At 41.8% G+C, this 25,108-nt stretch overlaps 1 protein-coding gene and 1 long non-coding RNA gene across 8 annotated transcripts in view; one reads left to right on the forward strand and one right to left on the reverse strand.

Moving 5' to 3' along the window:
* AFF2 (ALF transcription elongation factor 2) overlaps positions 1 to 25,108 on the reverse strand; it is a 396,915-nt gene that overhangs the window by 251,775 nt on the left and 120,032 nt on the right. The gene's annotated exons all lie outside the window — the stretch shown is intronic.
* On the forward strand, positions 1,207 to 15,233 carry LOC308468782. Its single transcript, XR_013981879.1, has 2 exons — positions 1,207 to 1,269; positions 15,006 to 15,233. It is a non-coding gene; the product is annotated as an uncharacterized lncRNA (long non-coding RNA).

Raw genomic sequence — 25,108 nt, forward strand, 5'->3', positions numbered from 1 at the left:
TTCTTGTTCATCTTAAAATAAAAAAAAAGTTTTCTTTTAAAAATGTTATGGTAAACAGATGCAATGCATCGGAACACTTGTTACTTATTTGTTGCTGTCAGTTGAATTTATGCCTCTCATTTTATCATGAACTGCAAGACTTCATAAAAGTGTGTCTTATTTCACTGATCTTTAATAACCTGGAAACCTGTAACACAAACCTGTAATGAAGCACCCCATATACTCCAAATTAAAAATAAATGAGTGACCTCAAAGGGCTTTTGCCTTCAAAGGCTCTTTCATTTGAGTGGTTTGGTTTATATACATATAAACAAGGCGATACACTGGTAAAAATTTCCAGCATCTGAATGTATATAATGCAAAGGAAGTCGCGGAGCAGCTATTTATTCCAAGCACATGATTTAGCATTTGTTTATGCAAACCGCATAATTGGAAACTCTGTCCATTTTTCTGCCTGTGCTAAACATTCTGTGTATAAATACTTTTTCATAGTAGATAAATAGGGTTTTTATTTAGGTCTTATCACCTTCATATTACATATTCATTGATTTCAAAACTGCTTTAAACAGCTCAGTAGATGTGAAACATTATGAATTCCGTTTTGGCACCTTGGTATTAAATTTGCATATCAGGTCACGCACTGCTTGACATACATGCAGAATTGCACCACGGCTATTTTATTACGACTCACAAAAGATAGTCAGGAACTGCACGCGTAGCATCAGAAATAAATTAAAAGGGATAAAAAGCCCAGCACTGGACCACTTTTCATTGTTTAGGGATGCCTGAAATGCTTTATTTCTGCCACTCCATAAGTAAGAATCAAGGTTACAGTGCATTTTACTATTCCTCCTCCCTCTTTTACTGGATTTTAATTGTACAAGTTAAATAATAACAATAATAATAATAATAATAATAGAGCCCTTTCACCCAGGTTTGATTCCTGTTTCAGTTCTAATGTTTTTATTCTGTTGATTCGCCTGTAAAAATGGATAAGTGGTTTGTGACAAATAGACATGGTCTATTATGCACTGAGACTTTCAGATATGTAATGGCTACTTGATTTCTGGGACAGTGTGGGGCAGGCGTTGTCAGTGTAATAATACTCTCCAGATGTCATTGGATTACAACTCCCATTATTCCTGCTTACTCATTGGATAACACTGGACCAATCACTATCTCCCAGGCTAGAATGTTGTTGTGCTGATAAAATATGGAGGGCTTCATGAATGTCATCAGAACTCTCAAGAAGAAGAGCAGGATATAAAGGTGATCATAGAATCATAGAATTTGTAGGGTTGGATGGAACTATGAGGGTCATCAAGTCCATGCTCTACCAACTGAGTTTGGGCTGTTTTGCTTATTCATTTTTCAGAGTGGAAGGGTATACTTCAAAAATTATACAATTATCAAAATGCCAATCAACTTCCAATTAATTCATTTTAGTTAGTGGCTCCCAGCATGGTGGTTTGGATGCAATTCCAATTTTATACCACTGCATTCCATAATCTTAATTAATGTCAGCCACATTTCAGTTATAATAATCTCTTAGTCAACAGCTACATAATTAATGATTTCCATTCATAATGTTACAATATATAAATTTATAAAGCTTCAAGTGAGGAACTCAAACTATTATCTTTATTCTGTCCTGCATGTGATAACTGTTATATCCATGGAGATTCCTTCTGTCCATATATGATGTTGTCTCTTTCACTTCCAAGCTGTTGTTTTCTACCTTCGTGGCTTGGAGCGGAACTGAATCTCTAAGTTTCTCAGAGATCTTATCTTTCCATCCCTTGCTTTGATGTCTCAGAACAGGTAACAGTCTGCTAGAAACCATTCTGTCTCACTAGTAGAACATGTTACAGGTCTTAACCATCTTTCCCTCAGCCTAGGAAAAGGTGGGCAGTTTTTGAATGCACAGAAGATTTAATACTGCTTTCTACTTCCCAGAATCTCTGCAGGTTCTTATCATAGCCCCAAAATTCTTTTCATTCCAGCAAGAGATTTATGGCCCAATTAAAGTTTATTTTAGATTATATTCCATCAGTAGCACACACAAATCTCAGTCTCTTTTTCCTTGTCTGTTGTTTTTAAACGGAGGTGAGGAGAATTACTCTGTCTTTCCAACATAGTCATACTTGAGCTTCCCCTCCCCCTCCTTTTTTCATTTCAGATCACATGAAGTTTCCATTTTTGCTTGTTAATATCAATATTACTCCGATGTCCCTTCCTCACTTGTAAATATATTTTTATCTTATATTCTGGAAAGGGTTGCCGAATCATAAATATATAAAAGAAGCTTAGAACAAACAAACCCTGGGCTTGCCTCTCCCCAACCAGCTCTCACACCAAAGACAATCTTATCTCAGGTCAAACTTTTGATCTATGTAGTTGGTATATTCTGCAGTATGTTGTTGCAACCCTTTCCCATCACACGCTGGTACTTTAAAGCCAATTAAAGATCCAATAAGATGGAGAACATTTGCTTCTTAATGGTGGAATAGGAGGGTTTTCTCCAGGCTTTTGCCTCCCACATTCCATGCCGGAGTGGGAGCCAGGTACCGAGACGAACTGCGAGTGAAGCCCATTCTCCCCATCCCCGGGGGGGAATTTGAAAAGATGATTTACCTTCTGTCATCCTTGTTTTTTGTTTGCTGACGAACCCCTGCTGTTGTGGGGGCTGCCTCCATTAAGGAAGGCGGGACCAGAAGCCGTGATTGTGCCATGTCTAGTGATGCTACAACCATGTATTCATATTTCCCTTATTTCTCAATTATTTAAAAAGTTGTACCATGCCTGTTCTACAAAACACACCCTTGTATACTTCCTCTTACTATAACTGTATATGTATAACTGTTTTGATTTTTTTTTTTATTGTATAGAGATTATGTTATGTATTGACATTCAACTCCCATAATCCCTGATTACTAGCCATGCTGGCTGGGGCTGATGGGAATTGGAGTCTAACAAGATCTGGAGTCCTGTGGTGTGGGGGGAAATATTAATATTAATACCCTCAGTTCAGGTTGCAATCCTATATCTACTTTCCCGAGAGTAAGGCTCTTTAAAATCAAAGGGACTTTATTCTGGGAAAGACATGTATATGATTGGACAGCTGGCCTCCTGTTTGCACACATGAGTTTTATGTGTTTTGGAGTTCTGAAACAGAGAACTTAAGAAAAGCCCTGCTAGATCAGGTCCATGGCCCATCTAGTCCAGCATTCTGTTCTCACAGTGGCCAGCCAGATGCCCATGGGAAGAGTGCAAGTCAGACATGAGTGCAACAGCTCTCTGCCCACTTGCGACTCCCAACTCCTGGCACCCAGGACTAGCCATAGTCCTCCAAAAAAAATAAAAATAAAAAAAAATTCAAGTCCTTTTAATCCAAGTTGGTGATCATCCCTGCTTCCCATGGGAGTGAGTTCCATAGTTTAACTCTGCACTGGGTGAAGAAGTGCTTCTTTTATCTGCCCTGGCTCTTCCAACATTCAGAGGACTGTGGGAAACGTGCCCAGTGCAGCACTGGGAGAGGACTGTGCCTTGAGTGGGTTGCAGGGCCAATGAATCAAAGTCAATTTGCATAATACATTTTGATATGCTTGACCTTATTTGCAGATGATCTGCACACACATGAAAGAACCAGAGTCGCTCATCATGACAGACAGGTTCAAGCTCACCAGATGAGCAATTTAGCCTTCACACAGCCATCTTAAAATATAATGATAATCTCAAAGTGGGTTTAAATTATTTAGCATTATTTATTTGAAAACTTATAAGCTGCTTGTTCAAAAAGTCACTGGTGTATGAAGAAAATGATAGCTAAAACATAGGCGAAATCTATAAACCAACTGAACAAATATACATAATTAATAACAAAGAAAAAAATCACTAAAACAAACATAGGTAATTAAATCATGTGTCAAGGACAGACTTCCTAAAACAAAAATGTTTTCAGCAGGTATTTAAAATAATATAGTGAGGGTGCCTGGCTAATGTCAATGTCAATGCCTAATGTCAATATTCAGAGAGTTCCAAAGCCCATGTGCTATAGCACTGCAAGAACAATTCTGTTGACAGCTATAGCACTGCAGGAACAATTCCTTGTATGTGGCAGGTGCCACAGACTGAAGAAATCAAATAGGCATATATAAGAGGCAGGGTGATCCCTTAATTCTGTTGTTTTAAACTTCACTTTAACTCCATCTTCTCTAACCAGTATCTTTCCACAGAGTTTACTAGACTACTAGTTCCATTATCCCTGACCATTTGCTACACACCTAAGGAGATGTTGGATCAGGCCAAAAGACCACCTAGTCATAGAATCATAGAGTCAGAAAGGACCATAAGGGTCATCTAGTCCAAGCCCCTTTAAGGCAGGCATCTTTTGCCCAAGGCTCAAACCCATGACCTTGAGACTAAGAGTCTCATGCTCTACCAACTGAGCCACTAGGTGAACAGTGGCCAAATGGATGCCCCAGGAAGCTTTCAAACTGGCTGGGGCTGATAATACTTGGAGTCCATCACATCCCGGGAGCTAGGGACACCGGCTTTAGATTTTTTAAAATATTGATTTTTAATTGCGTGGTTTGCACTGATTAAAAAGTAATGGTTTAATACAACATTCTTTTCTGCAACTCATTCAGAGACATTTTTAGTTGAAAATTCAATAAAAGTCTAAAGTTCAATAATAATAAATAAGCAATTGGGGTTGTTTTGCAAGCATACTAAGTTGTTGCTATGCTGAGTCTATCATTGTCATCAACTCATTGCTGGCAGTGATTAGATCCCATTCCTTACACTTTCTCATCTCCCTTGTTTGGGATGATGGACCACACTGGTGTTCCAAAATTTCCGAAGAAACCCATGTATCTTATCTGAAGTACCATATTAATGGGCATTGCCTAGTAACCCTTGTTGCAGGGTGTGTGTATCTGTGAAGATATTATATCAGGCATTTCAAAGTATTACTTTACCGCAGGATGCTTTGCTAAATCCTCACACTCTTAGCACTTCATAAAAATGTTTAATTTATGTTTATATATTCGTATTCAAAATGTTAGTTAACAGCCTGTAGGGACCTGGTAATAGGATATTTTCCCCATTCTTTTTTATGTTTATTAGCTACATTAATGACTGTTTCTGCAACTCTGCTACAAAGGCTCATGCTAATGAACGCCAATTAATTCCAAAATGATTTTAAACAAAGGGTGATGAGAATAACCAATCAACCATGGCAGTGTAAAGAGCAGGCAAGTCGCTCTGACCTATTCCCCCCCTTCCATGTTGTTTCTCTGTTGACAGCTAGCACTGATAGTCCTCTAGCCCACCGTTTCCTATGTGTACACACACAAGTGTAACATTCCTCATCATCTCTCCCTCTCTCACACACATGTACACTTGGAGCAGACCAGAGAAACCAGAACTGATTGAAATTTCTCAGGAAAAAAAGTATTCTGAGAAATTATATGAGAATTTACTCTGTTTTGAGAGGGTCTGCTTCCAAACTATTACTTAATTGGGGGTGGGGTACATCTATAGACTGGAAAAGAATAAGTGAGATCAATACCTCCACAATCATTCTGCCACCAGCAAATCAGAAGGAGAATTTGTATTCAACTGTAAATCCCACCCAATATTGTATGTTGTTTAGGGAAGCAATGAGTTTGGATCCACACTCTAAAAATATGAACTGTAGTGTCCTCTCCCATAAGGTTTTTGAGAAATCGAAAGATCTATGATAGAGAAACACTTTGTGCACGAAATATATTGCATACATGCCCAACTGCAATGGCACACCAGCTTGGCTTTGGGTCCTGTTGTCTGTCTCGAAGAGCTAACAGTAGAAGGACAAAATGTCAACATCATCCATTCGGGTGGAAACAGAACCACCATCCTTGGGCCACCTTCAGTGTTCAACTATTAGCCCACATCTCATTTAAGCGCTACAATTAGATCTGCCACTTATTATTCCTCCTGCCACAGTTTCTCAAAGATTTCTAACAGTGGCCATGCATTGCACACCTGGTAGAAGATGGGGTGGGGGGAGTTTCCTTTTAAACAATGCAAGAGCTAACCAATGCAAAAACCTAATAATTAAATTACATTTAGCCAGCAGCGATTATTATTCTGTACTGCTCTCCCACCGAGGCAGCCACGGTGATACGATTTAAGCAGCAATCTAGCAGAACACTTTTCATTGCCCATGATTGTTGTGCTGAGTAAATTGGCTCGCATCATCTTTGACTCTAATTTGGGTTTTTAGAACAGTTAATTTGAACTTAAGCACCTATGGAAATGTCATTATCAGGAGGTGTCTGCATTGGAATCCTCTTTCTAGTGGGGCTGTTTCGAACTGGCTGGGCAATTCTGTAGATGTTTCTTATGCTCTCTAATGTGCCATTTATCAGTGATTTATCAGACAATGTCAAAGAGAAAGGGGGCTATATTATACACAACAGCTTTTGGCAACATAAACACCACAGAAAAAACTGAGATGCTGTTTATTTTTGAAAAGGTAGTTGGTCCTTTTACAGTGCGGATCTATGCTAAATAAGGACTCACTAAACAATTATTTGCTTCAGTTAATCAAGTTAATCAACTTGTTAACTGCAGATGAAGAACATGGACCATGACTGCAGCTTCCCCTTAGAAAAGGTTATTCACTGCTGATGGCATTGTTGAGAAAGTCCCAGAATCCCACATAATGTCTTCAGGGTCTGATGATTAGGAAGATATAACAGTGCATAGGATGGTTGCCTGACAGGGCAGCTCCGGGTCTCCAGGTCAAAGAGCTGTACCCAACTAACTTTTATGCGGGGTAAAGGTAAAGGTAAAGATAAAGGGACCCCTGACCGTTAGGTCCAAGGTAGACCCATTTAAATGAATGGTCCTTAGCTTGTTGTGGCCATTAACTTCAATAGATATACTTTGAGTATTACTAACTTTGGAGGAAACCCAAACATATTCATTAAAAGTAAAGAATGGCAGCCTGGAGCCAAAGGTAGACCACCTGCCTCCCACAACCCCATCACAAATTCATGTAAAGCATGTCTAAGGATGGAGTGCCAGGTATGGAATTAGAACTTGTTGATGGATGACCTAGGGATACTTGTTGATGGATGACCTGGCTGGTGGCATGTGCTCTAAATAGCAGTTGTCATGTGTCAACAGACAGTATAAAGCCAGACTAATAAAATGCTCGCATTCGTGTTTTAACTTGCTGCCTGTTAGGGAGAAAGTCAACTGGGCCTCCCAGCGTAAAAAGTTCTACAGCTTGGGTGCAATCACCGAGAAGACCCTAACTGCATCTCTACATGTTGCACATCAGATCAGGTTCATAAGCAGATCAGCTCCTGATGCACTGGTGCTTCTGAGATGCATGGGTAGGTTCATTTAGGCCAGGTGTCAGGAACCTTTGGTCCTCTAGATGTTGCTGAACTACAACTCCTGTCTTCCTTGGCCACTGCCTATGCTTGTGGGATTCAGAGGATTCAGAACTTTTCACCTTTTGGTGAAAAATTATTTAAATACAGAAATTTTCTCAACAATGGGGGATATGTCTTGCTGAATTGGGCTCTGATAGTAAGAAGAGAGGCTCTGAATTTGTTTCTGAAGTCTCACCCAGTTGACAGAGGCAGCCAGTTGATAAGTATGTGCTGAATTAAAAATGTATACCTCCCTTAACAGGCACAGAAGGCAGAGTGCCATTTTTCCTCACTGAGAAAGGAAAATCGTGGATTATATATACGGAACGTTAACTGTATCAGGATGAAATACAACGCAGCCACATCAAAGAAGCCATGTTGAAATCAGTGAATAGTTTAGCAGGAAGGATTGGGAAGGCAGGATACTTGTGGGTTTTGTTAAGAGCAAGAGTGCTGACAGAAGTTGAAAGCGATTACCTAGTTGAAAGCAATTACCTAGCCTGATGAGACAAATTATAATGAATATTGCTTCTCAAGAGCCAATGGATGTCTAGATTAGATACTTTAAAATAGAAGAAAAAGTATGGGACACCCAGCAACTCAAAACCTCAGGTGCAAATAGACAGCTTTCCAAGTAACTTGTAGTTTACTTGTTTACAGAATTGTCTGGAATTTACACAATCAAAGCTTGCATTCCTAGATGCCACAATGGGCTTTGCCTGTAATGATATAAGGTGTACACATGTTGGGGAATGGCATGGGGTATATTCAAACATGGGAAATACTGAATTTGTTTTCCTGATTATAATGCTAGCAGTTCTGTCCCATGTCCTAATGTTCCTTTCACACTGTAGTACCTGTTGTGTTAGTTAACTGTTGCTTTCCGACCAATGTACTACCATGTCATGCTAAATTACATTCACACCAGCGGGCATGGTGTGCCGCAGCAATGACGGTCATTGGACAATGGGGATTCTCCCAATCCTTTCCGCACATGCATACTTCTGTTCCCCCATGATTTCCCCACAAAACTGGCATGAAAGAACTGGATGTATGCTGGCATACTGCCCCAGCCATGGGAGATAGACCCAGATCAGGCTCATTATGCAGGGTGAATAGATTCAGCCCTTTTCTCTGGCACTAATTTTCCAAGTGCAACTTCTTACTCTGTGCTGATATTTCAACCCAGGATGCTAACAGGAGTGCTTTTTTTTCTGCCCAGGGAGTGGGGGTTAAGTAGGGAGGGATTGCCGGCAGAATTAAATGGCTAACCCCTGTGTCACAATCCCAATCTGGATCTCTCACACCACTACTTTCAGTTAAAGAGAGAGAGAGAGAGAGAAGGAGAATCCCAGTCATGGAATTCAAAGGTCATTTCCAGATGACCTGCTAAATGAGCATTCATCCCGATTTGTTTGAAGGGAGAATAGACAATGTCAGCTATTTAATGAGCGTTCATCCTGATTCATTTGATGCCATTGCATCAAAGCAAGTTTTATCCTACACTTCCCACCTGAAAATAGCTACAGTCCCCTGAAATGAATTTCATCAACCCACTCTAATACACTTGTAGACTATCTTTCCTCCAACAAAATTCATGGGGGGTTGCCCCGCCCCCTGCCTGCATTTCATCCCTACAACAATATGTGAGGTACATTAGGGAGCCAAGGGCTGGATGGAAAGCCCTAATATGGGTCTCATTGATCCAAGCGTATCCACTACACTAACTGACTCTATGAAGCTGTTACACCTGAGCATTTGGAAATGGAAAATGGAACAAATCACAAAAGAGTGCATCATCATCTAGGTACAAAGCATTTCTTTTTTAATGCATGGCATGATATGTAGCAGTTTCATCTCTGGCCCAGAGGTTTGGGAGGCCAAATATTGCCAGGATCACAGAACACAGAAAGTCTACTCTGGTAGAAATGTAAGAAGGCATCATTATTCATTCTGGCCCATATTCAATACAGGCAGCATTGCTTCTGTTCCACTGCAGTTTGACTTCTGCTATTAAAAAAATATATATGTTATGTCTTATTGTCTGCTGTGGCGTAACGGAAAACTGAAATAACTCATGTAGTTAATTATGTAAATTATGTAAGTTGCATCATCATTATGTTATTCCATCCTATTCATTTCAATGCAAAGGAAACACACTGCAAAGGGGGGGGGGGGATATAATCAATTATGTATCATTTGCAGACTGAAAGCAACAACAGCAAATGCCAATTGTATTTACTGGATTGATTTCTGTTCTGGACATGGGAGGTGTAGCATAGCTCAGTCGGTAGAGCACAAGAATCTTAATCTCAGGGTCATAGGTTTGAGCCCCGCATTGGGCAAAAGATTCCTGCATTGCAGGGGGTGGACTCTACAATTCCATGTATAAGCCAACATTGGCAATTTTTGCTTCCGCTTCTGTTTTTCATCAAAATTCTCTTACATTCCTCTTGCCATTCATGACCTCCCAACCGCCCCTTGAAATTGTCACCCTGTGCACCTACAATGTTTAGAAACAAAAATCCTATTAGCACCATTTTTATTTTTTACTATGCCTAGTAGTTGGGCAGGGGTGATTCCTGAGGGGGGGGGGTTAATGGCTGGAGGGGAAAGGGATAAACCTCTTGCCCCTGTGTGCTCATGTTGCTGATAACCATCACACTTCCTGCAGTTGTAATTTATTTGAGAAAAACAAGAGGCGTAGCTACCTGCTACGCATGAATCCTAATGTGTAGCTTGATCCTTAGAATAATAAGATTCAAACAGCTGGAAGAAACTTGGAGGTCACATAGTTTGACCCCTGCTCAATGCAGGATCTGCAATGCAGAATGCAACAGCAGCATCCCTGACAGACATCTGTCCGAAATCTTCTTTCTTTCTTTCTTTCTTTCTTTCTTTCTTTCTTTCTTTCTTTCTTTTTTATTAAATCTGCACACTGCCCTTGATCCAAAGATCACAGGGCAGCTCACAATATAAAAATACAAAATGAGAACACAAAATACATAATGAAACAACAAATGCAAACTAAAAATCCGCCTCCCAGAAATACATTGAAAGGGCCACAGATTGTTTTATCAGCCAAAGGCATGATCGTAGAAGGACATTTTCACCTGGCACCTGAAGATATGTCGGCAAGCCTCCACTGGGACAGGATCTGACCAACGAGGAGCCTGCTTTCATGTTGCCACCCTCCTGACCTTTCTTGGAGAGGACACACAAAGCAGGGCCTCAGATGATGATCACAGGGTATGGGTTGGTTCATATGGGGAAAGGCAGTCAGTTCTGCCACCTCCTTTGGGACGGAATTTAAAATGGTCTGCACTACTCAGAAAAGCTCTGCTGGAGGGACCAATGATGATAGAATGGAGGCAGCAAGGTATGCCTTCTTTGTTGTCTTCACTGCAACTAGGTAGGCTTGATTATGAGCCCTCACAAGTGTTTGATTGCATTCAACCACAGTTTTGCTCCATTCATGTTTGAGACATGTTTGTTTCCTTGCCATAAGTTCTGGAATATAGCAGACAGCCAAGCAGGCTTCATGAAATGAGGGAACTCAGGGGCCATCAGGTCAACAGTCCAAGCCATTCAGATGTTCCAGAGGTCATCCAGAGTTTCAACTGGAATGCCAGTCATATGAATAGGGAAATCCCCCAGGGTCATCTGGAAATGCATGGGATCCATCAGCCTTTGGGGGTGGACCATCCTAAGGTGTCCCCCACTTCCACATTGGGGTAAAAGGTGCTGAGAGCCTAACTCTCAACAGGAAATGATCTGTGCAACAGGCCTTCAAATATTTGAAGACTGCTATCATATCTTGTAATCTTCTCTTTTCCAGACTAAATATATCCAGCCCTTGCAACTAAGCATGCCAATTAATTCCAACAAAGACAGAAATAGGAACAGAAATGTCCCATATCTGGAATGGAATCCAATCCAGCAAATATAATTGGTAATCAATGCTGTTGTTTCAGTTCACAAATAACACATAACTGATTACTCTCCCACTATTTGCATTGTGTTTCCTTTGCATGAAACAAACAGGGTGGAATAATGCAATGATAACCATATTTCACCACAAAAGACAGCAAGACATTCAATGTTATTTTGGGTGGAAGACAAACTGCAGTGGAACAGAAGCAGTGTTGCATGCAGCAAATACAGAGCATAATGGAAAACAACATCCTCTTACATCCATACTTGTATCTACTCCTTATAGGACTTTTCCAAGATCTTTCATCATCTTACTGAGTTTGTTTTCCACTGGAAAGGAGTTGGGGAAGGGCAAAACCATAACGACCCATTCCTAGAATGTATAGGTCAAGTGGCAAACCACTTTAACCCATGCTTTCTAGGCACATATGGAAGTGTAGACAAGCCCTAGGTTATACTCAGAGCAGACCCGTTGAAATTAATGGAGATGGCTATCTTAGGTTCATTAATTTCAATGAGATTACTGTCAGTACAAGTTCAATACACCCAATAGTTAGTAGCTAAGTCATACTCAAACTAGACCCTGTGAAATCAATGAACATGAATAACTTATGTCTGCTTATTTTGATGGGTCTATTCCAAATATGACTTAGTTACAACCTTAGTATACAACCTCCTAGGAGTGCATTGGCTTTTTTTAATATATAGCAACGTAACATTGTTGGCTCATATTCACCTTGTGATCAGCTAATGGAACAGATCAAACCCTAGATCTGGGAGGATGAGGTGGGCTATTTAGGTGGATCTCTGGCTATGCTGGCTAAAGCTCTTCATCCTGACTCAGCCAAGGCTCAGCCAAAGCCAGATCAGCCAAGGCTGGGGTAAGTCCCCCAAAAGGTGAGTGCTGGGGGCGTAGTAAAGGAGGGCAGGGCAGGGCAGGGCACAGCAATACTTACTCCCATGAACTAGCAACGCAGTGGGAATGGCAAAAAGGCTTGTGTATACCAAACTCTCTTAATGGCTTATTTCCCTTCTGCCATGCTCATGTCAGCTCAGTCTGCAGCAGCACCCAGTGTAATGTGTGCTGGATTCCTAGTTTGGATTGCACTGTTAGACAATGAGATTCTTTGCACAGGTACTCCTGCCAAGCCAGATCGCCACCATCCTATACTTCCACCTTTGGCTTTCTTCTGGTACCTAATGGAAGACATTACATTCATTTCTCTTGAATTTCAACTTGTTGGTTTCTAACCAATGTCTCAAACTGCCAAGATCTTCTCCACATACACACCCCTGGAAGATAGCTCGATCTATGCAATCATCAAATACCCAGCACTGTAAATCTGATAAAGAGATGCAAAGTTCCATACAACCCAGAATCTTCCAAACAGTCCATATATGTAAACAAAAGAACACAGAAACATTTTTAAACAACAAACTTTCAGCTTTAAGCAGAATCCCATTAACAGCATGGATTCCTATAACATGTCCACCAGGGCATGCTGTCTTATGTAAGCAAGTTACCAATAGGGAAGGGAAAAGAAGCCAAAGATATAACAAGAGGGGTCTGCTTGTCGCCCTCCCTATGCCTAAGACTGAATGGGCCTTCTAACTGAGAAAATCAGATTCTAAAAAGATCCCTTTGTCTTTTATGGTGCTACTCAGCCCTCCCAGCTTTGTGCTCTTTGCAAATCTGTCATGCATCCCCTTTTCACTATTATGCAAATCGTGTGTGTGTTTTGAACAGCACAGGTCTGAGGACAGATCCCTGTGGCAATCAACATGAGACCTCACACCCAGATGATACTCCCTGGGAATGCTTGTTCAAGCAGCCTGGGGTCTACCTAGCAGGAGTATCGTTCAGCCCACCTTTCCCATCCTGTGTCATTTCATGATCAAAATGAGCTTGCTACCATTTTTATCCCTGCGCAGATGTTTTAAAACAAAAAACAAGCAACGTGCACAGACAGATCCATTGTTTATTTACGACCCCCATGACAATCAGCATGGCATATGCGCCTACAATGTTTGACAGATAAAAAGAGTTATTTACAGAAGCCGTGTTTATTATGTATGAAGATGCAAGCGGCTCTAGTATTTGTTAAGCCCTCCATTCATTCTCCCCAGAGCTGGCATCCAGGACAGTCGTAGAATGGCACAGGGGTAACATCACAAATGCATGTCATTTTCATCTTGTGACTGTTAATTTTGGAGCACAGTTTAGCTTTGCCATTTTCACATGGCTTCATTTATTGGGTGGGGCAGGGAATGGATGTTCAGCACAGGAATTTCTCTTAAACACATTGGGCTTTTAACTAAATTCTTTGTGGCACTCCTGATAACTCTATTCTCTGGGCTTTGCCTGCAGTCCAACCAACAACATCTCCCAAGTGCCATGTTGGCTACCACTGGGCATTATTTCAGTGGCAAATTCAGAAGTTCAGGGCCCCTTCATGGTAGTCACAACTACATCCCCTAACAGCCACTCCGCCTTCTAACACCATACTATAGTTATGCAATAATCATAAAATTTTGTAATAATAATAATTAGAGATGTATTACCATGATCATTGCTGATCTCTATGTGTTACCTTTCAGCTCTATCTATTTTCTGTGCACATACATGGGCAAATGCTTTGGAGTGTTTTCCATGAAGTTCCATTGTATGTAAAAAAACAAACAAACTTGCACACCACTCTCTTCAAAGCACCTTGTGTTTTCAGTCTTCTTAAATGCCTAGCTTATAGAAAAAGTTTTTCCTTAGTGTCCTTTCCATGTACCTTCTCCAAAATGACCCTAGGAACTAGTCCTCAGTGGCAGGCTCACTTCCTTTTACTCTGGCTGAGGAGACCAATAGTGGGTCCAATGGTCAAGAAGGCAGTTTCTACAGGTGCTGTAGAGGAAAGTCAGGGGCAGGTGGGCTCATCAGCCTGGGAAAATAGCCCAACTAAGAGAAGGAAAGCTTTGATCCTAAACATCTGCAGGAAGTCCTTGCAGGATATCTTTGGGAAAAGATAAAGCTAAGGAGTAAACCCTACGCAAATCCGGAGTGGAGTTCCTAAGATGGTTGTACAGCAGCTTGTACACTTCCTTCCAGCAACTCCTACAGCCAAACTGGTGCCAAACGGATTGCACTGCTTTCCTTTGGACCACAACAGTGAGGCAGAGAAGGGGGTCTTGTCATCTGGGCAGCCCAGGATCTTTATATGCACTAAATAGGCTTGCGCCCCAGAGAGGCCACTTCAGTGCTGCTAATGCAGCGGTTTGACTTCAGCTCTGGTGGCACACTCCATTGTCTCTCAAAAGAGATATGAATTCCAACAACAATTCCAATCCGCACAAAGGGTGAGAAGGCTTCTTCTCCTGGCTTCTTCTCCCCTTTCATACTGATTGGGCAGCTCTAGGATGCTGGAGAGAGGCACCCTGCTGCAGAAATATTAACAAGTCTTTGACCCTGGACTAGTCCATCTCTAATTATGGGCTATAGCTGCAGGAGGGAGCAGGAAGCAGGAAAGTATATAGAACATGAGATTTAATTTAGAAGGAAACCCTTCTGAGAAAACTGATGTAAGAAAGCTATATCTCAACAGCAACTTCAGCTTCCAAAAATATTGTGTATATTTCCTTCCTCTTCTCTCCAAGGAAACCCAGCTGGAACGATACTTGTGCACCAAAGGCTTATGGCTAGACATCTACCATCTCGATTTGGATTCAAAAGACCTCAATCAAGAAGCGCCATGCAGCCACCGCTTCAAATGAAAAGGAACAAATGGTTGCAGAAATTTGCCAATATCATTAAGAGCATGTCAAGCTGGTTTTAATTAGGAAAGCACTGATTTGCATATTAAAGAAAATACCTATTTCAATGTTCACCTGCTAAAACACAGGCAACTATAGATGTAAGTGTAAAAAGTCACTAACAACACATATGACCGCTGATTTTTCTACTAATTGTCACCACTGGTGATGTATCCCTGCTTGTAATTCCAAGCATACTGCCTCCAGCAAAGGGAGGAGGGCAATCAATATGGCTAGTACACAACCTAATATTCCATCTTACTGTCTTCTTAATAGTTATGGAGATAAGTGGCTGGCTAATACAAGGTCTGGCTATTTGGCCACCTCATCTAGTACTCTAAACTCTGATTAGCAGTGAGTCTCAGGGTTCTCACTCAGGCTGTGAACCTTCCTGTCACTCTCTGAATGGGAGATGGTGGGTCTCTGGTTTGAACCAAGGACCTTCTGCATGCTAAGCACATGTTCTACTGCTGAATTATGCTCTTCTCCCACTTCCCTAGGAGTCAGCACAGCTTCTCTACTAGGTGGAGTGAAAAAGCAAAGCATTTCCCCACTCAGTGCATTGCCTCCCCACCTCAAATCACCCCCTGAAAAACTCCTATCAATCTCCTAAAGGGATCCACCAAAACAAGCTAGGTATCTTTCCCTTAAGCAATCTCCCCACAAATTCTATCAAATGTTAGCAACTGACTCTAAAGGCTGCTTTCCCCCTCTTATAATGTTATAGGATAAGTTGTTTAAAGATTGTTCTTCATCCAAACAGCAGTGTTTCCTTTTTAGTAATGGAAAGTTAGATCGGGATCCAAAGTGCCTTGCAGCCAGTTTTGATTGCCCAGACGGGTGTATGTGTGTGTGCTTAAGCCTTGTGTTACTTGGACAGCATTACTGTACAACAAACTTATTTTGAAACTGAGCAGTGTGTGTGTTTAAAGATCTCGAAAGAAAACTCACAGGGTGCTGCCAAAGTCTGTGGGTGGAAGTACAGTAGCTGCTGGGATCCCAGTTTTAGACTGAACAGGAACATGATAGCAGCCATTCCACTTGGACAGTGGTACCATCAAGACAGGACTTCTGGGGATGGATTCAAGGACCACTTTAAGAAAAATATGCAGTAGGGGCTCCCAATGTAACTGGGCTCTCTTACCACAATTTGAAACAAGTGAAGTAATACATATTACTATGCAAAGAGCCCCTGCCCTGGCCAGCCATTAAATCTAAATTCTTCTAACTGCACCATTGATTGTAACAGAGATGAGAAGCAAAGCCACTCCATGGGTTCTACTGAGATACCAACTGCCATTTTTCTTCTCCCCTCCATGAGCCATCTCTGCTATAAGTTGTTTATTGTAAGAACAATATAACCTTAATAACTGGTGCCTGTCTATTCGACTGCAATCGCCAGGCAGGGAATGCCTTCATTGTTCATTATCTGTATTGCACTTAGCAAAATATAGGCACTGCATGATTATTTACATGGATAATTATAATCGGTTTGCTAATAGCACATAGGATGGGAGCATGTTTTAAGGTGTGAAACTGCTCCTGCATTTGGTGGGGCTATTTCTTGGAGACCCTATGGGCAGAAGCCAATTAAGAACCATCCAGAGCCAGCTTTCAGAATTGGTTTCAGTTTGTTTCTTTCATTTCAGAAGTCAGACTTGGAAAGTCACATATAAACTATATGCAATGTGGTGCTTCCAGACTGGCCTCCTTGCTCAAAATGTTACACATCTCTTCATTAATAATAATAATAATAATAATTTTAAAAAAATTATTTATACCCTGCCCTCCCTGGCCAGAGCTGGGCTCAGGGCAGCTAACACCAATAAAATCACAGTAAAAACATAATAGGGGGGAAAGAGAGGGGGGGAAAAAAACAATTTAAAATATCAATTAAAATACAATTTAAAATGCAGCCTCATTTTAAAATAGCCAATAAATCAAGACCATAAGGGGAGAGAAACATAAGGGTCAGACCAAGTCCAAACCAAAGGCCAGGCGGAACAGCTCTGTCTTGCAGGTCCTGCGGAAACATGTCAAGTCCCGCAGGGCCCTATTCTCTTGTTAGAGAGCATTCCACCACGGTCAGGGCCAGTGCTGGAAAGGCCCTGGCCCTAGCTGAAACCAATCTAACCTCCTTGAGGCTCGGGACCTCCAACGTGTTGGTATTTGTGGACCTTAAGGTCCTCCGCGGGGCATACCAGGAGAGTTATTGCCACTTGAGCTTGCTATCCTGTCCCCCGTCTCCTATTCCCCAGGTAGATTTGAGGGTCCTCCCCCCAATAAACCATTGCCTTCTGATTAGAACAGTGCTTTCAAACAGCTGGCCTTCAGGGAAGGGTTTCCACACTGATTTGTCTGCAGAGGGACCCCTGAGCAACCCTGAGCAGGATCTGGAGTCCTGCTCCTTACATCGCATGTTCTTTTTATATAGATGGAGCCACCCACTGGTTTGTTTAGAACCATTCCAATACACCTATGGGACTGGGCATTGCCAGGGAAGATCACTAGTTGCTAGCCATTTTTGGGGGAAACTGGTCCACCATGGATTAATTTGTCTCATTGAGGAACCCTTTGATAATGTTCTAAGGAAAGTAACAGCTCTCTGAAACACAGTTTAGGAAACCTAGAAATTATTTATCTGATCCTGACTAATTATGTATTTATTATGTCCATCTTCCCATGAACTACAAGGTGGCATATGTGGTTCTCCCCCCATCCATTTTATCTCACAACAGCTCGGCAAGGTAGGCTAGGCTGAGGCCTGAGTGCGGGTTTGAAGCTGGGTCTCCCTGGTCTTAGTTCAACACACTAACGGGGGTCCCAAATCATGGGACTATTAAAACTTTCCAGCACATTTGACAGTCCTTCAGAAATCCATTCCTTTCTTTAGTCAGTTTTTAGGTCTTCTGAACCATTGGCCAATTAATCGTAGGGGTAATTTTACAAAAAAATAATAATAATTGATCAACATTCAAACTTATACTAAAAACAGCTGGTCAGAGGGTGTGATTTCATTCTTTAGAGGAAGGCACTGCCATTAAATCTTTCATGCAACATCCTTTCATACCAATTTAAGGAAACTGCAGCTGCTATGTCCTTTCTTTGTTTTCCAAAAAGCAAAATCAATCCACTTAAGGAGGAGGGATTTTGAAACTGAGTTCCAGAAGAACTCTGGGGTTTTTCACAGCAACAGGAGCTCCTCAGTAAGAAGAAACCAGTAACAGCACACAACAAGCCACTGAATGATGGGTTGCCTAACATGATCAAATTTCAAGGGATGCATTGGGAAACTATGCATTTTGGTAATCTACTGATAGATTACTGGATGAATTACATGACATCAGTAGAGCCCTGAAATATATATCCCACATCTTCTCCAAGGAGGTCAAGGTGGTGTACATGGTGGTACACAATTGACCCTGATGGAGTAATCAACCTGCAGATTAGGTTGGTCAATTCAGGATACAAACCCCAGTGCCTAAGCCAAGACCATATTGCATCTGTAATCAATAAAGTTGTGGTCTGCTTGATCCCAAGAACTGCCTTGCTGCATCTTTATTACTCTATCTGTCCATGGCGATCATGACATTCGTCTGCTTACTGCTTCTGGGCCTGCAATGAATTTCAGTATTTGATTACACACACACACACACACACACACACACACACACACACACACGTTATCCAAGTATGTGCATTTCTAGTAGACATTACTTGGTAGGAGAACTGCATTGCAAAATTTGGGGATGTGTGACTTTCAAAGGATGGCTGTATTTCAGTCTGTCTATTGCTTGAAACTGAGCTAACTAGTACTTTGTAAAACAAAACAAAAAAGAGGAATAAGCAAATTAAGTAGGTTCACCTTTAAATGCAAACTGAATTGAATTTATCTCCCAATCCTAGGGTGAAATTTAATGGCAGTGGTGGCAGCAGCATTGCAGTTCCCCTCAGGTAGTGTAAGGCAACATTCTCTCCTCTTTGCTCACAATCTTTTCTCTAAGAGATCCCATGTCATAATGTAACATTTTTGAAAGAGGAGTTGTGGGGCAAAATGGTGGGTGCTGAGAGGGGTGCCATACCCTCTCCCCCAATTGAATTGCCTTGGAAAGATGCAACATCCTGACATAGGGTCACTCATGCTCTTTAAACTTCACCCCACCCCTCACAACTTTCTCTGAGTCCCTCCCCTTGCACCTCAAACTGACCCCTTTTAAAGGTAGGGGGAGGGGCTTCATAGAGTGACTTACAAAGGAATGATATATAAGAAGAAATGATGTTGGGAAGTGACAGGAATCTCTCCCCTCCACACACATATCACAAAATAAATGGTGGTGAAACCCAAGCAGTGGTGGTGGGTTGGCTTTGGCCCCCGCTTTCACCCTGAAACTACCAAAATTGCAGCCAAAAGTTTCTATCCAAAGGACTTTCTCCTTAAGTCTGGTAAAACAACAACCAAGCAATAGACTTATTGCTTAAGTAAATTAAAAAATAAAATAAAATTCGGGAATCAGATCCCCTCCTGTAATATTCATGAAATGGTTAGCCAGCTAAATTTCAGCTTGAATCTACAAGTCATGGGTAATTGCCAGGGTAGGTGGTCAACTCTGTTTCCTAGCATGTGCTTTGTTTCCTCCTTTTTCTTAAGTGTTATTATTTTTATTAACATATTCCCACATGATGCTTTCACTTGAAGCCTTTAAGTGTTTTCCCATATTTGAATCAGGGACCAAAAAAAAAGTGTATGTGGAAGCTTAAAGATGGTTTGTAAAAACCTAGAAATGCTCTACAAAGAGATTTCCTCAGGTTTTTTTTGCACGGCAAAACAGTGATATTAGCACATTTAACTGGGGCACAAATGATTTCTGCAATTTGTGTGGGGGTATCTGCAGCTGACTACCACCAGGCAGCTTTCAGACTAAGGATGCGTACACACCATACCTTTAAAGCACATGACTTCCCCTAGAGAATCCTGGTAAATGTAGCTTGCTTCTCACAGATCTACAATTCATAGCACCCCTAGCAAACTAAAATTCCCAGGATTTTTTTGTGGGAAGCCTTTGCTTTCAATATATGATGGGTACACAACCCAAAACTCTACTGAATGCATGGCTGGCCATTGCAATAGAGGAATGATGCTTGAAGGCTTGATGCTGGTATGTGCTAAGGTATTTGAAGTGTGCAACTAATCAGAGGCAACCAATGTATTACACACAATGAAGTGGCATGAGAATAGCCCTGCGGGACCAAGCCAAAGAGGGCCAGTTTAGTCCAGCATCCTGCTCTGACAATGGCCAACCAGATGCCTACAGGATGCCCAAAAATAGGACCTGATGGCACCCGCACTTTCCATACTTGTGATTCCCATAAAATAGTATTCATAGGCAAAATGTCCCTACCCCTCAAGTGTCCTGGTAAAACAGATACATCCTCTCTCTTTTCACACAAGAGCACAGCACCCATTTTTGATGCTGCAAACTTGCCCGGAAAAGTACCTTTTTCAGGGCCACGGTTTGAGGCACCATGCTGCCCTGAAAAAAGTGTGTCTTTGGGGGCTGCAATCTCACAAGGGTCACGTGAATTGTGTGGGAGTGCAGCCCCAGAAGTGTCTTGGGTTATCCCCCCCCCCCAATGTGTTGGAGGCTATGTAATACCTTCAAGAGTAGATGAAGAAAATAGCATTGTGGCTAGCAGCCACTGAAAGATGAAGATTGAGGCAGATACAGGTGGCAGATACAGATTTCTGGAAGGCATATCCCTCCCCAGGCCACACCCCTCACTGGTCTTGTGTAACACCCTCCTTGAGTGCTTTTGCCAAGCTAGAATGTGTCCTCCCAACTCTGATAATGCCCTTTGCTCTTCTGGCTGAAGCACAGCTCTTCTGATTGCTTCACCCATGTTTCCTTCTGGCTCTGTGTTTCCCTCAGTGTCATGTAGACTTCAGAAAGCTGCCCTTGGGACAAAGGTGGCCCTCAAGATGAAGAGGGTTCACCACCCCTACCCTAGCACAATTCATTAGTTCCAGCTCCTGGTTCCCCTCTGATAGCTACTTAATGCTCAGTCTGGGTGCACTCAGGCTTGGGTGGCAGGTGGTGCTAGCCAGAGGCCAAGCCCCTGAAATGGGGCTCTTCCAAGCCGCATTATAAAGAGAGACGTGTCTACAGCCAGACTTCTCTTGATGAGCCCATCATATGGCCTTCATTATAAAGTATTGCAAAAGCAATACTTCTCACAGTATTTACAAATGTAAACCACATGGCCAGGCCTTGTAATACTCCACGGACGACTATGCTAAGGGACTGAGGTTTTTTTGGCTTTGTTTTATTGGTCGTTTTATTTTATTTGAAATATGAACCAGGCAAAGGGGGTTTCCAGCCTAATGCTTGTTCCAGTCCATTATTCTTCCTCCTCTGAAGTTTTCTAAAAAGCAAAGGGGAGGCTTAAATATGGAATGAAAGATCCACCCGCAAACAGAGGGCATAATGTAATGTTATTTGGCAAATCAACACAAAACGAGGAATTAGTTAACCCAGGGCTCTTCCCCCACCCCTTATTCTCCCCCTTTTTCTTAGCCCTTCCATTCAATTAAAAGAAATAAAAATATAAACCCCTAAAACCTACTGCGCTTGTAAAGTTTTATAAGTCATATACAAAGCTCCTTGCATTTACCGCTCGAGCTGAATCAATATGGTTATCTACCTGTCAATTTTTTTGTGCTCTTTAATCCAGAAAGAGTGCAGGCCCTTCCTTTTCCCTCTCTCTCTCTCTCTTTTATAGCTTGCTGAGGAAGTACTAAGCTAATCAATATATCCTGTGATAAGGGGGTGATTTGAAACACATATAACAAAAGCTTATCATTTCACTGTACACTGAACCCGTCAAAACATTTTCTCAGAAGGAATGGCAAGAGAAATTTTCCATGTTTCACGGCTTAGGTGGGTGGTGTCAGAAGCGTTATGGGACTTTTCACTTCCCACTTTCAGGGGCCTGATTGCTTCTGATATATAATGATCTACAAACTGCCACAGTTTCCAGAGAGAACAAGGAACGGCTAGCTAAGGAGGAATGGAAAGTTCCAAAGGTATTTCCTAGGCAAATCATTGAGTGATATATAGGGATATAAGGCAGAATCATTTTCTGTGCCACCTTGTATTTGTCAGAAGGCAGACTTTGGTAATATGGCACCCTGAGTGAGGACAAAATTTGGTGCCCTCCCTCCCTTTCGCTTTCTGTTCTGCACATGTTCTCAAGTGTGCTATGTCCTAGTTGCAGCAATTCAATTGCCCATCTAAATGAGTAAGGTAAAGGTAAAGGGACCCCTGACCATTAGGTCCAGTCGTGGCTGATTCTGGGGTTGCGGCACTCATCTCGCTTTATTGGCCAAGGGAGCCGGCATACAGCATCCGGGTCATGTGGCCAGCATGACTAAGCCGCTTCTGGTGAACCAGAGCAGCGCACAGAAAGGCTGTTTACCTTCCCGCCGGAGCGGTACCTATTTATCTACTTGCACTTTGACGTGCTTTCGAACTGCTAGGTTGGCAGGAGCAGGGACCGAGCAACAGGAGCTCACCCCGGCATGGGGATTCGAACCTTCTGATCGGCAAGTCCTAGGCTCTATGGTTTAACCCACAGCACCACCCGCATCCTTTATCTAAATGAGTAGGTACCTATATAAATATAGGTATGAGGTGGAGGAAGAGGAGGATGCATCCCCTCAGCTCGGCACTGTGTAGGGGAACTGTCCAACCCATCCTAAATCACCCGGTGCTGCATCTGTTGCATGCCACACTGTTTCCATTCCACAGCAGTTCATATTCCACTAAAAGCTACTTTATTCATCTCACTGTCTGCTGTGCTGAAATCATGTAACTTACATAATTAATTACATAAATTGCATAAGTGACATTGCCATTATGTTACTCCACCCCATTAATTTCAGTGCAAAGGAAACATAATGCAAATGTGGACTGGGAACTATAACCAACTGCGCATTGTTTGCAGAATGAAAGCAACAGCCAACAGCACTCACGGCAAACCAAATTCACTCATATTGATTTCCGTTCTAGACATGAGATGAGCAAGGGAGCACCAGTCATTTCTGCCCCTGCATCTGTTTTCATTGGAATTTTCCAATATCCCTAGTGATAAGAGAACTATTCAAAATGTTCCACTGTGAGAAATCTTAAGAATACAGTAAGCTGCATAATACCAAGTCAGAGCACTGGTTCTTGTAGTTCAGTACTGTCCACACTGAGTGACAAAGGCTCTCCAGGTTTCAGTCCCAACACAGAGGTGATGGCAATTGAACCTGAGACCTTCTCCATGCAAAGTCAGAACTCTTATCACTGAGCTATGGTTTCCCACTTAATTAAGCAGGATTCCATTCCTCGTGATTCTGAATAAAGGGCTGATTTCAAGATGAATGTTGGAAGCCATCAGACTCATGGGTACATCTAGCTCAGTTTTGTCTACACTGACTGGGTGGGTCTCTCCAGGGTTTCAGACTGGTAACTTTCCCAGTGCTTACTTGGAAATGCCAGGGATTTGAACCCGGGATATTCTGCATACAGAGCTGACGCTCTGCCTCTATACTTTGGTCTTAATAAAACACATGCTCTAGTGCTAAACTGAACCTTCCTCTCACACATGCTCTGAAACCAATGCTAAAACCTTTTTGGCTTCTACCCGCAGTTCTTTGGATCCAAGGCCTTTGGTCATAAGCAGCCCCCCCCCCCATTACACTATATTTTAAACACACACCCCTTCAACTGCTGACTTAAATATTCTCTTTCAAATTTGTTAATGGATATGTTTTTGTTTTTAATAGACAGCAAGAGTGAACACATTTATTTGCCTTTGCAACCTCATTATTTTCTTTCTGTGCAATTATTTCCTTGCCAAACAATACTGGTGACAAATTGCAACAGACTACTCCAGCAGATTTTTAACCAAAGGTAAAAATAAACAGAAACATCTGTAAAGCAATCTTGTACACAGCTACGTTTATTAACAAATACATTTTTCTAATAAAACACCATCTGCAAGGAACCCTCAGCTTCCACTTCATATAAATAGGTCTTTTTACGGTTTTCAGATGCTGTTCCCAGAAAATTATTCCAAGCTCTCCTGCAAAACACATCAGTCTTTGTTGCTCTTTGGAATGTTAATAAATAATGGCAAGGGATTTCCCTCCTTCTTTAAAGAAGTCAAACAAATTATTGGCCCCAAACAATTATTCCAAAGGGCGGGCAGGCAGGGGTTTGAATGTGGGTAAGGGAAGCCGACCTTTCGCAATAAAGCACCCTAAGAATGTATCATCACTTATTCAGGGTGTAAAAAATATTACCAGCCACGAAATAGGTATTTTGGGAACTCTGCTAGGCAAGTCCTGCTATTTCCATCTGTTTGGAAGTATGCAGTGGTAGACACCACCTTGCTTAACACCTCTTAAATGTAAAATAATAGTACAATATTTATACCATGCACTTTGGAGAGCTGCCTGTATTCAAGACTAAGCATATACAATGTTACAGAGAGTCAAGTTCTACATCACGGTAACCCAACCGCTACAGGGAAGTCCTGTTATGTAACTTGAATGAGTTATGTTGATTTTGCAAAGGACTTCCCAGGGCAAGGCTGAGCCCTGACTCTGGAACTTAATCACTGGGATAGCTGAGCAGCTACCTATTAGCTTCTGAAATTTGGTCTGGATTTAAAGCAGGGCTAATCAACTTGGTGCCTTCAGCTGTCATGCAGCCCCAGCTGCATTTGGAGAAACAGCTGGGTATGGTGCCTTGGTTTTCATGTGCATGCACTTACATGCACATGTACTAGATACAAGACAGGCATGTTTCTCACTCTGGAGCTTGCTTCTAGAGACTACATGAAACAGAATCATAGGATTGTAGTGTTTGAAGGGACCATGAGTGTAATCTAAAGGAGTTGAT

Source organism: Podarcis pityusensis (assembly GCF_964106645.2).
Source record: "Podarcis pityusensis genome assembly, chromosome: Z".
NCBI lineage: Eukaryota > Metazoa > Chordata > Lepidosauria > Squamata > Lacertidae > Podarcis > Podarcis pityusensis.